The 12,607-nt window shown below is 48.0% G+C and overlaps 2 pseudogenes; both read left to right on the top strand.

Annotated features, from left to right (window-relative positions):
• The first annotated feature begins 5,151 nt into the window (after positions 1-5,151).
• On the top strand, positions 5,152-7,120 carry LOC136464372 (calcium sensing receptor, chloroplastic-like; annotated as a pseudogene).
• Positions 7,121-10,137: 3,017 nt separating this feature from the next.
• LOC136464371 (protein trichome birefringence-like 20) lies at positions 10,138-11,838 on the top strand (annotated as a pseudogene).
• Positions 11,839-12,607: the final 769 nt, after the last annotated feature.

Genomic DNA, 12,607 nt, shown 5'->3' with positions numbered 1-12,607 from the left:
CTGCGACTGGATGCATGCATGCTCCATCCAGCTAGCTAAATGTGGCTGCGATTTCGTGCCGGATTAAGCAAAAACAAAAATTTGTTTAGTTAGACCTCGTTGAGAAGGCTGGGGTGGAGCAGCCTGCAGGCTGTGCGCGCGCGGCGCGCGGGCAATCGTGCGCGAGCACCGCGCCCGGCCGCTCCCGAGACAGAAGTGGGGGCAAAAGGCACCTGCCGGCTGCCAAGCAAGTGCTCCCCGCACTAGGCAGCAACAGTCAGTTCCCGAAGAGAGAGTGGAGTCCGGGCCTGTGGCTGCGACGACAACGACCCTACGAGGCAGCATCAGGCTCAGGCATCAGCAGCCCGGCACTGGTGATACGGCCACGTTACCCAAGCCAGGTTCTTGGGGCCGGGCGGCCGGGGCTGGCAAATCCAGGCACCCAGCTGCAGGAGCGGAACTGTTACAACGCCGTGGAATTGGTGCCGTGCATGCATGCGTATTGTGCAGTTGCAGAGAGGCCCGGATAATGCGAAGGTGAAAGCGCGCATCAAGCGAAGAAGATGCGTGGCAGGGCTACATGCATCTACATGGCTTGTCGTCTGTTGGGCGAGCAGGCCACTTGCCACTGCTGCTAGCCTGCTAGGTTGGCACCGTCCGTCCGTCGCCAACCACATCGGTCCTTGCCGAGGTCTTTCAATACAGGGGTTTGCAATGATCGATCGCCATCACCCCAGTTGGCTAGATTCGATTCGTTTCCACGTTACCCCTGCCTGCACCTGTACGTTTTGGGGTTCAAGCCTCGGCTCGGGTTTACTGGTCTGGATGCTAACTAATCCAAGCCTTCTGTGCCTGCTTATCTTCAGTTTAGGAGTAGATCAGCTAGTACTGTACTGTGCTCTGTACGTGCAAGTGATAACTGAACAGCAGCATATCTATCCTGGCTTGCAGAGCCGACTCCAAATAATCAGACGACTGTTATCGCTATCCACTTTTGCTGACAGTAAAGAAGCTGCAACATAACAGGGGCGCAAGCTTATCCTGAATGAATAACAATAACATATAGTACTAAAACTTTTGCTTCGCTGTGAAGCAACAGTGGCGGCTTTTTGCATCAATTTTGCAACAGAGAGGAGTGGTGGTGCTGGTGGTGGTGAATCTCCTGAGTGGAATGGACTCTCGACTTTACGAGGGGTGGCCGGGTGGGGATAGTGAGGGAATGCTGATGGGACGCCGCCCCCAAAGGCACGACGCTAAAGCTGAGGCTGAGGGCATAAAGACTCTTGTAACGGGATGAAAGTGGCCATGTGTGGGCCCATGATCGCCATGCATGGTGCGCCATGCCGCCTCCCTACAACCTCCCTAATTTTTTATAATTTGGACCGTTTTTTTTATAAAATTTAGGTTTGACCCTTAAGAGACGTAAACTCATCTTTGGACCTAGGGGGTCGGCGCCACAGATCTTGGCTCCGAGGTGCATGACCGTGCACAGCAGGACATCCTAGGTGGCGTTGACGTGGCCGGTATCTCGGCGCCAGAATACATGGCTCCAAGCTCGGCGCCACAGATCTTGGCGCCGACCTCGGAGCCGTCAAATGATGTGTTGCGACGGAGGCGATGGGACGTGCAAGCGGTAGCAGGCCCACACACCACACACCGCTCTCCTCTCCTCCCCTCTAACACGGACGGCAGGTGCCTGCCAGTCTGCCACCATGCGCGCGCTCGGCGCATGCTGCTTTTGCCCCTGCAGGTGGAGAGTTGTAGCGTCAAATCATCTAGCCCCTACTCGTACCAAATTATCTTGCGCTTTAGGTTTTCGTGCAGTAAATTTAACAAAATACGTGTAATATTTGTATCTCCAAATAAATTTATTAAAAAACTAGATTGAAAGATTTTTCAAATGATACCAATTATGTACCATCATGTACATATATGTATATTCATTTCTTTAGTAAGAGCAGGTTACATTTCATTGAACCATATTTTACTACTTCAGTGTAGGTGTAAGTTCTTATTTAACTGGTGTAAATTTTTGATATTTTTGAATTTGTTCCAATTTGCTTGTTATAGAAGTAATCTGGTTTATTTTCTATATATTTTTTAATTTGTATGTTTTATTCAGATAATTAAATTAAAGTACGGTTGTTTGTTTTCTGGAGCTCGTGTGTGTCACGAAATAAGTTGCTTGAGATTGACGCGGTGCATCAATCATCTTGTATCTAAAGAGAAGAACAAAGACCCAATTAATGATTGCCCGGGCCTAGATGTGGCCTGCGCATATGACATGTTTGGTAGACGGCCTTGCCTATTCATTCATCCGAAGCATGATCGTTTCGGCTATCTGACTTATAATCCACGACTTAAACAGTGTTTTTATCTCACACCAAACCAGCTAGCAGTACTTTCAGTCATGACTTATAAGCCAATTCAGCCAAAACGAATAGGCTCTAGATGTTGCTGAGGTTCCTAGAACCCGACCGAGATAGATTATGAGAGTAGCAATGGAAACAGGCTAGCCCAGCCCATGTATAGGTTTAATTTTGTGGGCAACCTGTGATAACCCACGTAATTAAGCATAGTAATCCATCAACCCGTGCTCTCTCATGGGCTAGAATATTAAAGGACACTGATCAATAAAAATTACCTTTTTCTCTTATAATAAATCTACCGAATTATTGATCTATATGTATTTTCTTTTCCATATCTATATTTTCATTCCTTTGCATAGTGCCTCCTTGCTCATCTCTCGCGCTTCCATATATTTATGGTACATAATTGGTATCGTTGGGAAAATCTTTCAATCTAGTTTTTTAATAAATTTATTTAGAGATATAAATATTGCACGTATTTTATTAAATTTGCGGCACGAAAACCTAAAGCACGAGATAATTTGGGATGAGTAGGGGCTAGATGATTTGACGCTACAGCTCTCCACCTACAGGGGCAAAAGCAGCATGCACCGAGCGCGCGCATGGTGGCAGACTGGCAGAATTGTCAGAGGGGAGGAGAGGAGAGCGAGGTGTGATGTGTGGGCCTACTACCACTTGCACGTCTCATCACCTCCGTCGCAGCACATCATCTGACGACTCTGAGGTCGGCACCAAGATCTGTGGCGCAGAGCTCGGAGCCATGTATTCTGGCGTCGAGGTACCAGCCACGTCAACGCCATCTAGGATGTCCTGTTGTGCACGGCCAGGCACCTCGGAGCCAAGATCTGTGGCGCCGAGACGTGTTACCTCGGCGCCATGAGTCTTTGCGCCGACCCCAGGGTTCAAAGATGAGTTTACGTCTTCCAGAGGGCCAAACGTAAATTTTCTTCAAAAAAGACCAAATTGTAAAAAAAAATGGGTACAACCGCAGAGCCACCTTTCTTTGTTACTGGTCACCTGTCTGAAACTGATGGATGGATGAATGGATATCAGGGCGTAAAGTTTTAGGGTGTCACATAGAAGTATCGCATGGAGTGTTCGGATACTAATAAAAAAATAAATTATAGAATCCGTCAGTAATCCGCTAGACTGAATTTATTAAGTCTAATTAATTCGTCATTAGCACATGTGTTACTGTAGTACCACATTGTCAAATCATGAACTAATTAGGCTTAAAAGATTCATCTTGCAAATTAGTCGTAAATTGTGCAATTGGTTATTTTTTAATCTATATTTAATACTTTATGCATGTGTCTAAATATTTGATGGGATATGGAGTAAACTTTAGAGGAGGAACTAAACAAAGTCCTTTAGTAATGGGGAGAGAGGAAAGCGGAGAAGAAAGTTGCCTAGGTTAAGGTGGTGTTTGGTTGCCCCTCCTAAATTTTAGTCGTTGTCTCATCAAATGTTTGGACGCATGCATGGAGTATTAAATATAGACTAATTACGAAACTAATTACATAGTTTACGACTAATTTACGAGACGAATCTTTTAAGCCTAATTAGTCCATGATTTGACAATGTGGTGCTACAGTAAACATATGCTAATGACGGATTAATTAGGCTTAAAAAATTCGTCTCGTAGTGTACTGACGGATTATGTAATTTATTTTTTTATTAGTATCTGAACACTCTATGTAAAATTCTCCCGACACGTCTCCTAAATTTTAGTCACCGAATCCAAACACCACACAAGGAAAGGGATTGCTTCATCCTGCCTAGCTAGGCCGTAGCTCCTGCCTCCATACTCCTAGGATGACTGACCTTCAGTCCTTCACCTATATACTTCTACCTTGGATTAGTAGCCTAGGCCTAGTTGCAGTTTTTTTTTAATGAAAAGCCTAGTTGCAGTTTGATAATCTGACAGTATACTAACTGAGCGAAGGAGATCACTTGTTTCTGGTTAGTGAGCAGTTTTGATTATCTACTTGATCATGCTCCCCACCGTGTGTGTTTGGGCTTTGTTTGGGAAAAGTTACCTGGAACGGGAACTCCGTATCGAGATTCTACAAGGATGGAAGAAAATTGGAAGATGCTGCTAGAGATGAGATGAGAGGAATAGGTGAATAAAGTGTGCGTGGAAAAGTCATGTGAAAAATTATGGAACATTTCCCATAGTTTTCTTCGAGGGATTCGGTAGAATCTTGCAAGCATGCAGTGAACTTTTTTTTTAAGTCTGCAGTGAACTTCTTGTGTATTGTTCTCTCTGCAGAGTGCAGACAAGAAAAGGGTATCAAAATAGCAAATGGGAAAGATTTCCTTCACCTTATGGGCCGGTCTGTATTGTGTATTCTAGTGAAATCAAGGCCCATTGAAACTGGATAGTTGATGGGCTTGATTCGCCCAATGCTCCTCGAACTTTGATGGGCTAGATTTTACACGGGCCAGCTCTTTTTCATCTTCTGCTCAAAAAAACAAAGCTCTTTTTCATCTGAACGTCATGACGAATAGTACAGACGAAGAAGGGATTTACGTAGACCTTCTCAAAAAAAAAAAAAACGTACATGATGGTGTAGTACAGGAAGTACTAGTCGTGGTACCAGGCGATCACGAGATGGCCCGGTGGCCCGTGGATCACCACCTCGTTCTCGCTGCCACACAAACCACGTGTGGCCGAAAATCTTCGCAAATTTCCAGTGTCAATTAGCGCTAAAGGAGGCAGGACCCGCCACCTGACCGAGCGCGCGTGCCCGTTTGTGGCCGAGATCGCAGCGCGGGTGGGTAGACTGCAGGACCAGCCGAGCTGCCGAAGCCACCCATGGCCCCAATGTCCGTGTCGACCATCCCTCGCGCCGCCGGCGCCGCCAAAGGCGTCGCCGACAGCCAGGAGCTCGGCATGGCGTGCGCCGGCTGACGCCGCGTCCGTGGCCGCATTGCTGACACTGACCCCGGCCGCGCCCGCCGCGGCCTTGTCCAAGGAGGACGTCGCCGGCTCGCTTATCAAGGTAAGCACGTGCCAGTTTGTAGCATTGACCGCCCTCGCTCTTCTGCATTGTGGTTGGATTCATTGCGCTTGCGCAGGTGGTGGACACGGTGGACCAGGCCATCGGCGTCGGCGGCAAGGCCGCTGAGCAGGTGGCGGCCGTGCTCAAGGCGCTGGGCGAGGCCGTCAAGCCGGCGCTTCCGGTTCTGAAGAGCGCCAGCGACGAGGTCCTCCAGCTGGCCGCGCCCGTGGTGTCCGGCGCCTCCAAGCAGGCCACGGAGGCACTCCACGGCGCCGGCATCGACCCCGCCCCTGTTCTGTCCGTCGCCAAGGTACAGTGGTATATAAGCCACAGCTTCTTGATCTCCGCCGGCGACTGTTCCGTTCGGTTTGACTTGACGACCTTGCTCTGCTCAGTAGACCGCAGCGGAGCAGAGCACGAAGGTGATCGACGCCGCCAAGCCCGTGGCCTCGGCGACCGTGGAGACCATCACGTCGTTGGGCCCCGAGGGCTACGTCGTCACCGCCGGAGCGGCACTTCTCGCGTACCTCCTCGTGCCGCCGGTCTGGTCGCTGGTCTCCTTCAGCCTCCGCGGTTACAAAGGTAATGGCACTGCCACCTGTTGCGTCATCATTTGATTTTTTCAGACCAAAGGCATTGGCCCTGCTTTATCGGATGTCTCCGAAGAGACATCAGAGAGACATTGGCCCTGCTTTATATTGAAAGCAAACGGATAATGGGGATGCCAGTTTACAGTGACGTTCAGCAAGAGAAACAGACCTCCACTACCCTCTAAGCCAACAAACTGAGACGTCATTTGATTTCATCAATGCTGCAATACATTATACACCTTTCGCATTGTTCGTCATGGCAAAAATCTTCATTTCGTTGCTATATAAAGGTGACCTGACCCCTGCGCAAGCACTGGACAAGGTCACCACGCAGGACTACGTGCTGATCGACGTGCGGAGCGACAAGGACAAGGCCAAGGCAGGCGTGCCGCAGCTGCCGTCGAACGCCAAGAACAAGCTCGTCTCTGTGCCGTATGCAGTCATTTCTCACACGACACGATCGAGCTCTAGTGCATTTTTCTCCATTGCAACGCAAAAGTCACCACGCTGTGCTCTGCTCTCAGGCTGGAAGACCTTCCGAGCAAGCTGAAGGGCATGGTGCGCAACGCGAAGAAAGCTGAGGCGGAGATCGCCGCTCTGAAGATCTCCTACCTCAAGAAGATCGGCAAGGGCTCCAACGTCATCATCATGGACTCGTCGGTGCACCCCAACCATATCTCCATTCCGATTGCTTCCGGCTTTCGAGTTTCAACTTTGATGAGCACGGTGGTGACCTTTTCTGACCTTCGTGTGTGGTGTGGTTTTCGTATGGGCCTGCAGCTACAACGACGTCTCCAAGACTGTGGCGAAGACGCTGAACAGAGTAGGGTTCAAGAACTGCTGGGTCATGGCCGGTGGCTTCTCGGGTCGGAAAGGGTGGGCGCAGAGCCGCCTCGGGACGGATTCCTACAACCTGTCCGTGGTCGAAGTCGTGACGCCGTCGCGGGTGATCCCTGCAGTCGCAGGACCGCACCGGGACGACCTCTGCACGCATCGGGACAACCTCGTCGGCGTCCAGAGCAACTACTCGCAAGTTTCTTCCCGGCAGCGTAGACTGATGAGTGGAGCTGAAACAACTTCAAAGTGTAAATCCAAATGTTCGTTTTGTTTTGAGATTCAACTTTTGTTGTGTGCGTTCATTTGTTCTTTTGCAGTAATAGCACAATTTTGTGTCCAAGACTGGAACCGTCATCTGGTTCATATAGACTAGCGGTTCTTACATCTTTTACAAACAAAAAACCCCGGAATATTTACAGGCCTTGCCCCCCTCCTTTTAGACGAAAATTCACAAATGTACCAGTGTAAGAGATTTTGTGACCCTGAGTTGAAATTAACAAGCTAATTACTCATAAACATTTTACCGAACAACTTATGTGCATATAACAAAATAGCTTCATAGTATCAATTCTTTAAACAAGATTATGTCCAAACTTCACAGTAAGGAATATCCTTGAAAGGATTAGTTCACTAACACATCAATCCTCATCGTCAACATATGCCAACTCAATCATACACCATGAACTTGAACAAATGGCATCAATAGCGAGCAATGTAGTGAGCAATCAACATGCATGTATGCCAAGATAAATACCAAATCAAGTGTAGACATGAAGATTTATGTGGAAAACCCCTTGCAGGGAAAAATATAGGCAGCGGCGAACAATCATCCACTTTGGAGAGGAAGATACATTGTGGGAGCCAATAAATAGGGGACAGGCTCCAAATCCCCTCACAAATATACACTAGGGGTACTCTTTATTTAGTTGATCTAGAGGGGAAAATACACTTCTCACTATCTCAAGTGCTCCTTAACCCTAGCTCTCAAGGTGGAAGAACGAGCCCATCATTTGGGGAAGAAGCTACTTTTTTCGAGCAGCAGCCAGACTACTGGTTTTGATGGCCACGACTCCCCCCCCCCCCCTCCTCCCAAAAAAAATCACATGTGGGATGTACCAAAATGCCCCTATAGAAACACCACATAGGCGGATTTCCATATGGCAACAATGAGTATTAACCCAGAGGCCTAAAACAACCTCTAAATATGTGTCTAAATCCGAGCCATCATTACATATTTGCCAAGTAAATACAGCTTATTGTCACCCCCTTATCAGCGTGAGTACAACTTAAACACAAATGAAACGTAATCTTACACTATATGTTAAAAAAAACTAAAATAATATCTTGATAGAGTGTAAAAGTTTGATTTTGAACTCAACTATCATAGGGTTTGTTTAAACCTTCATCACTGCAACACCCAATAAAACACCTCGGCATCAATTTGAACATGGTTTCATCCCATATGGTTTGTATGGAGTGATTTTGACATGTCAGTTACCGGATTTGAATTTGAAGATTGAAAATCAAACTTCTGCCATAGTTAAAGTTAATGTATGAACTTCTTAATTTAAGTAACTGTTGTTACACCGGAGAATTATATCTCAATGTAACGGAAATATTTGGTTAGAGTTATGATGTACTCCTCTCTGATTCGTTTGAAAAATCACAAACAATATCTGTTTTTTGCTGCAACACAAGTTTGTCGGCAAATACTTTGTTATACTATACTATAAGATTTACATGATATAAAATCATAGTCATAATCGGATCTGATAGAACAAATTTGTATTTCCATGCATTAATAGTAATAGAGAAATTGTTGGCCAAAAGTTAGTCCTAATGTCTTGTAATGTCAAATCAAAGGAGGACACCTTCCAATCGAAAATATATGATCATCAGGACATGGTGGTCTGTAAGGTGACAATGTGACACTTTGGCTAAAGGTATCCATAAAATATAGTTCCATAAAATATATTATCGTGTATATAAAATTAATATAAATATATGTCTTAAATTTCATATGGATTGACAACATATAATCTAGATTCATTATGAGGAATACTTACCTCTTTTATTTGAGATAATATATGTGTATATTTATAAAAGTGTTTTTTTTATCAGGAAAACTTTGTGACTATGATGAACTGAAGTAAAGAATGTTGTAAACTTTACTTATTTCTAGATGTGTAAGCTTGGATGTTTTTTGGGTTCTCAATCGAGGTGGAGTCGATGGACTACAGAATTTGATTCGGTAACTAGTTGATTTTAGCGCCAAATGGGTGACAAGTACACTCAGAGTAGAGTTAAATTGGACGGCTTCGTCATAAGACCAACTGTGAATTGATGTGTGCCTTGACTAGAGCATATAACCAACCTAAAGAAGATCTCAATCCATCTAAGACCTTGTTTGGATGCATTCATATTCACCTTAATCCATATGTGTAGGAGTACATCATGGTGGATACGAGTGCATCCAAACAGGCTTAAGGATCCCTGATGTGCAACAACGGCATAAATCCTCTTAGAACCTATTGATCAAATAGTTGATGTGGCATTGGAAGGACTTCTTTAACCTCTGCAACAACTGCATCTCGCTGCAATAGGCAGGCACATGACTTCGGCGGCAAGCCTAAGTCGTAAAAAAAATGATATATACGACACTGCTATATATTATTGGTGCTGTGGCCTAGAGCTTATGATCATTATACCTAAATAAATAATCCCTTCATCCCAAAAAATGTAATTGTTACACACCCCGAGAGGTGGGAAAAAAGATAAAGTTTGACCAATTTTTTTTAAAAGTTACTAATATTTATGATACCAAATAATTATCATCACTTAGTTATGAATTGTATTTTCATATTAAACCTATTCAGTGACATAAATATTGATATTATTTTTCTATAAATTTGATTAAGTGTAAGAAATTTGACTCAACCTAAACCCTCTGTGGTTTATAGAGGCAGCAAACACTTCCATTTTTGGGGGCTCTTTTTTTTGGGGACGAATGGAGCAAGGCCCTATATGCCGTGAGAGCTTTTTTTTTTACGCCTCTTATCTGGGTACAGCTGTAGAATCTGCTCATATATAGACTCACACCCACCCTACACACGCACAACACACTCACATCACGCGTACACAAACAGACCTACGACTACACTCAGATCACTGGATTGCGTCCTTCGTGAGATCACCGGGTCTAGACCCGTAGGCGACGGAGCGCGTCGTATTGTCTTTGTGGCTCCACGCATGAGTGCTTAGGGACTGGGAGGAGGGTTTTTTTTTTTTTTTTTTTTTTTTTTTTTTTTTTTTTTTTTTTTTTTTTTACAACAAGGGACTGGGAGGAGTTGGCCGGCCTCCTCGCCGATGCGGCGCGCGCTTGCGACGTCGGAGGCCACGTCTCTCAGCTGCCGCCTGGTTGCAGTTGAGTCAACCACTTGTAGTTCACTGCCACGACAGGTTAGCAGAATTACATGATTTGACTCCCTCTTGTTGTCGGTACTGCTACTGCTTCGTGCCCGATCGAGCCCCCACACGTTCTTGCACGTTGACGCTGGCACAACAGCAGAGACACTTCTACTTGATCGATCATCGGCACTCAAAACATAAAATGAAACCATCAACTCCTCATTCAAGCCGGCGTGAGTTTCCAAGATGAAGCCTAGCAGCAGCAGCCAGGTCGTCCGCAGAGCTACATCCACCACCGGCCTGCTCTTCGTCCTGCTGCTCGTCGTCTTCACCGCGTCCAATTACTCCTCGCTCAAAACCGACCGGCTCCTCGACGTGCCGCCGAACGCCACGTCTCACGCGAAGACGGCGACATCGTCGTCCTCCCTCGAGGGGAGCGCGGCGTGCGACGTCGCGAAGGGCGAGTGGGTGCCCGACCCCGCCGCGCCCTCCTACACCAACGCGACGTGCCCGTTCATCGACAACCGCCAGGACTGCATGAAGTACGGCAAGCCCGGGCTCGATTCCATCCTCCGGTGGCGGTGGCAGCCGCACGGCTGCGACCTGCCCCGCTTCGACCCGGCCGCCTTCCTCCGCCTCGTGCGCCACAAGTCCATGGCCTTCGTCGGCGACTCCGTCGCACGAAACCACATGCAGTCGCTCATGTGCCTCCTCTCCAAGGTACACACATATACTTTTGTTCAGCTAGCGCACGTATCACCGAGCATCGCAATGCAACGTTTAGATCGGTTTCCGGCCGCATGCAGGTGGAGTACCCGCAGGAGATTCAGCCCAAGGACTGCATCCACTGCACGCGCACCTACCACTACCGCGAGCACAACTTCACGGTGACCGTGTTCTGGACGCCGTTCCTGGTGCGCTGGAACCTGACGCGCGCGGGGACGCAGCAGTTCATGGACCCGCACAACGTGTACCTCGACGAGGCCGACCCGGAGTGGGCGCGCGCCGTCGCGGGGCTACGACTACGTCGTCCTCAACGGCGCCAAGTGGTTCACCCGCCCCGTGGTGCTCCACGAGCGCGGCCGCGTCCTGGGCTGCAGCGACTACGGCGACCCCAACGCCACGTACGTGCCGCCGCACCGCGCCGTGCGCGCGTCGTTCCGGACCGCGCTCCGCGCGCTGCGGGACGAGGTCCCGGGGTTCCGCGGCAAGGTGGTCGTCCGGACCGTGGCGCCGCCGCACTACGAGAACGGCAAGTGGTACGACGGCGGGAACTGCCTCCGGACGCGGCCCACGCGGAGCGGCGAGACGGGCCTCCCGGAGACGGAGGCCGCGTTCCACGCCGCGCAGGTGGAGGAGTTCCACGCCGCGGCGAGCGCGGCGGCGCCAGGACGGTTCGCGCTGCTGGACGTCAGCGAGATGAGGGGCGACGGGCACCCCGGGCAGTACGGGCACTGGCCGCACGAGAAGGTCGGCTTCGGCATCGACTGCGTGCACTGGTGCTTGCCAGGCCCCATCGACGCTTGGAGCGACTTGCTGCTGCATTTGATCGCTAATTGATGCACGACACGCATGTTCATACTGTAATTCTGTACATGTTGCATCGAATTGGGTGCAGAAGTGTCTATTGTGCATGCATTATCTATTGTGTCATAGCAGCCATTGTGCGTTCTACACTGCTATTATTCTACTTCTCAGTTCTCCCATCAGGGAAACTAAACTTATTGTCAAGCTCTGGTCGATCGTTGATGTCTATTCTGATTTCTGAAACGGAAACTGGACAATTGGCTATCTGACGCCAACAATAAGCACCAACCAGAAGTCAACTACAGACCTCAGATGTTTTCAATTGTGATGTGCAGAAGAGGGGTGGATCCAAGGCACATATTGCGCTGAGCAGATGGCATGTTACTGTTTGGTAGTACAGTCACTACGTTGCCATGGATTACGGCCTGCCGATCAAGATCCAGCTCTGATGAACTGATGAAACTTGCACCCGATGCTAAAAAATGGCCACTTAAAAATTTCCGTTCCTCTTTCCAGAAGGGCATCGTAAACTTAAGGTGCTACTGCCATCAACTTAGTGGTCAATGAAGATATGTGTTAATTCCTCTTTTGTGATTAGTCACTCAACCACAACCATCAAAGTTTTTTAGCAGCATGAAGTGTCTGCAAGTCATGGATTGCACGTTGCACGTCTTCCCGCTCCTGTTTTGTCTCCGATCGATGCGACATTGCCGGTGCAGCCTAATGGAGCTCCACAATGTCCCCCACGTTGCGACTTGCGATTACGATAGTATAAGCAAAGTTCCCGCAAAAAGAAGTAGCTAAGCTGCTGAAGCAAGTCAACCAGTCGGGAGCCGGACACAATGGCTGGCCCCTAAATAAAGAAAGAAAAGTCTATCCTGCACAACTATTT

Source organism: Miscanthus floridulus, chromosome 7, assembly GCF_019320115.1.
Source record: "Miscanthus floridulus cultivar M001 chromosome 7, ASM1932011v1, whole genome shotgun sequence".
Classification (NCBI taxonomy): domain Eukaryota; kingdom Viridiplantae; phylum Streptophyta; class Magnoliopsida; order Poales; family Poaceae; genus Miscanthus; species Miscanthus floridulus.
The sequence above is the reverse complement of the archived record's forward strand: the minus strand, read 5'-3'. Positions and strand labels throughout refer to the sequence as shown.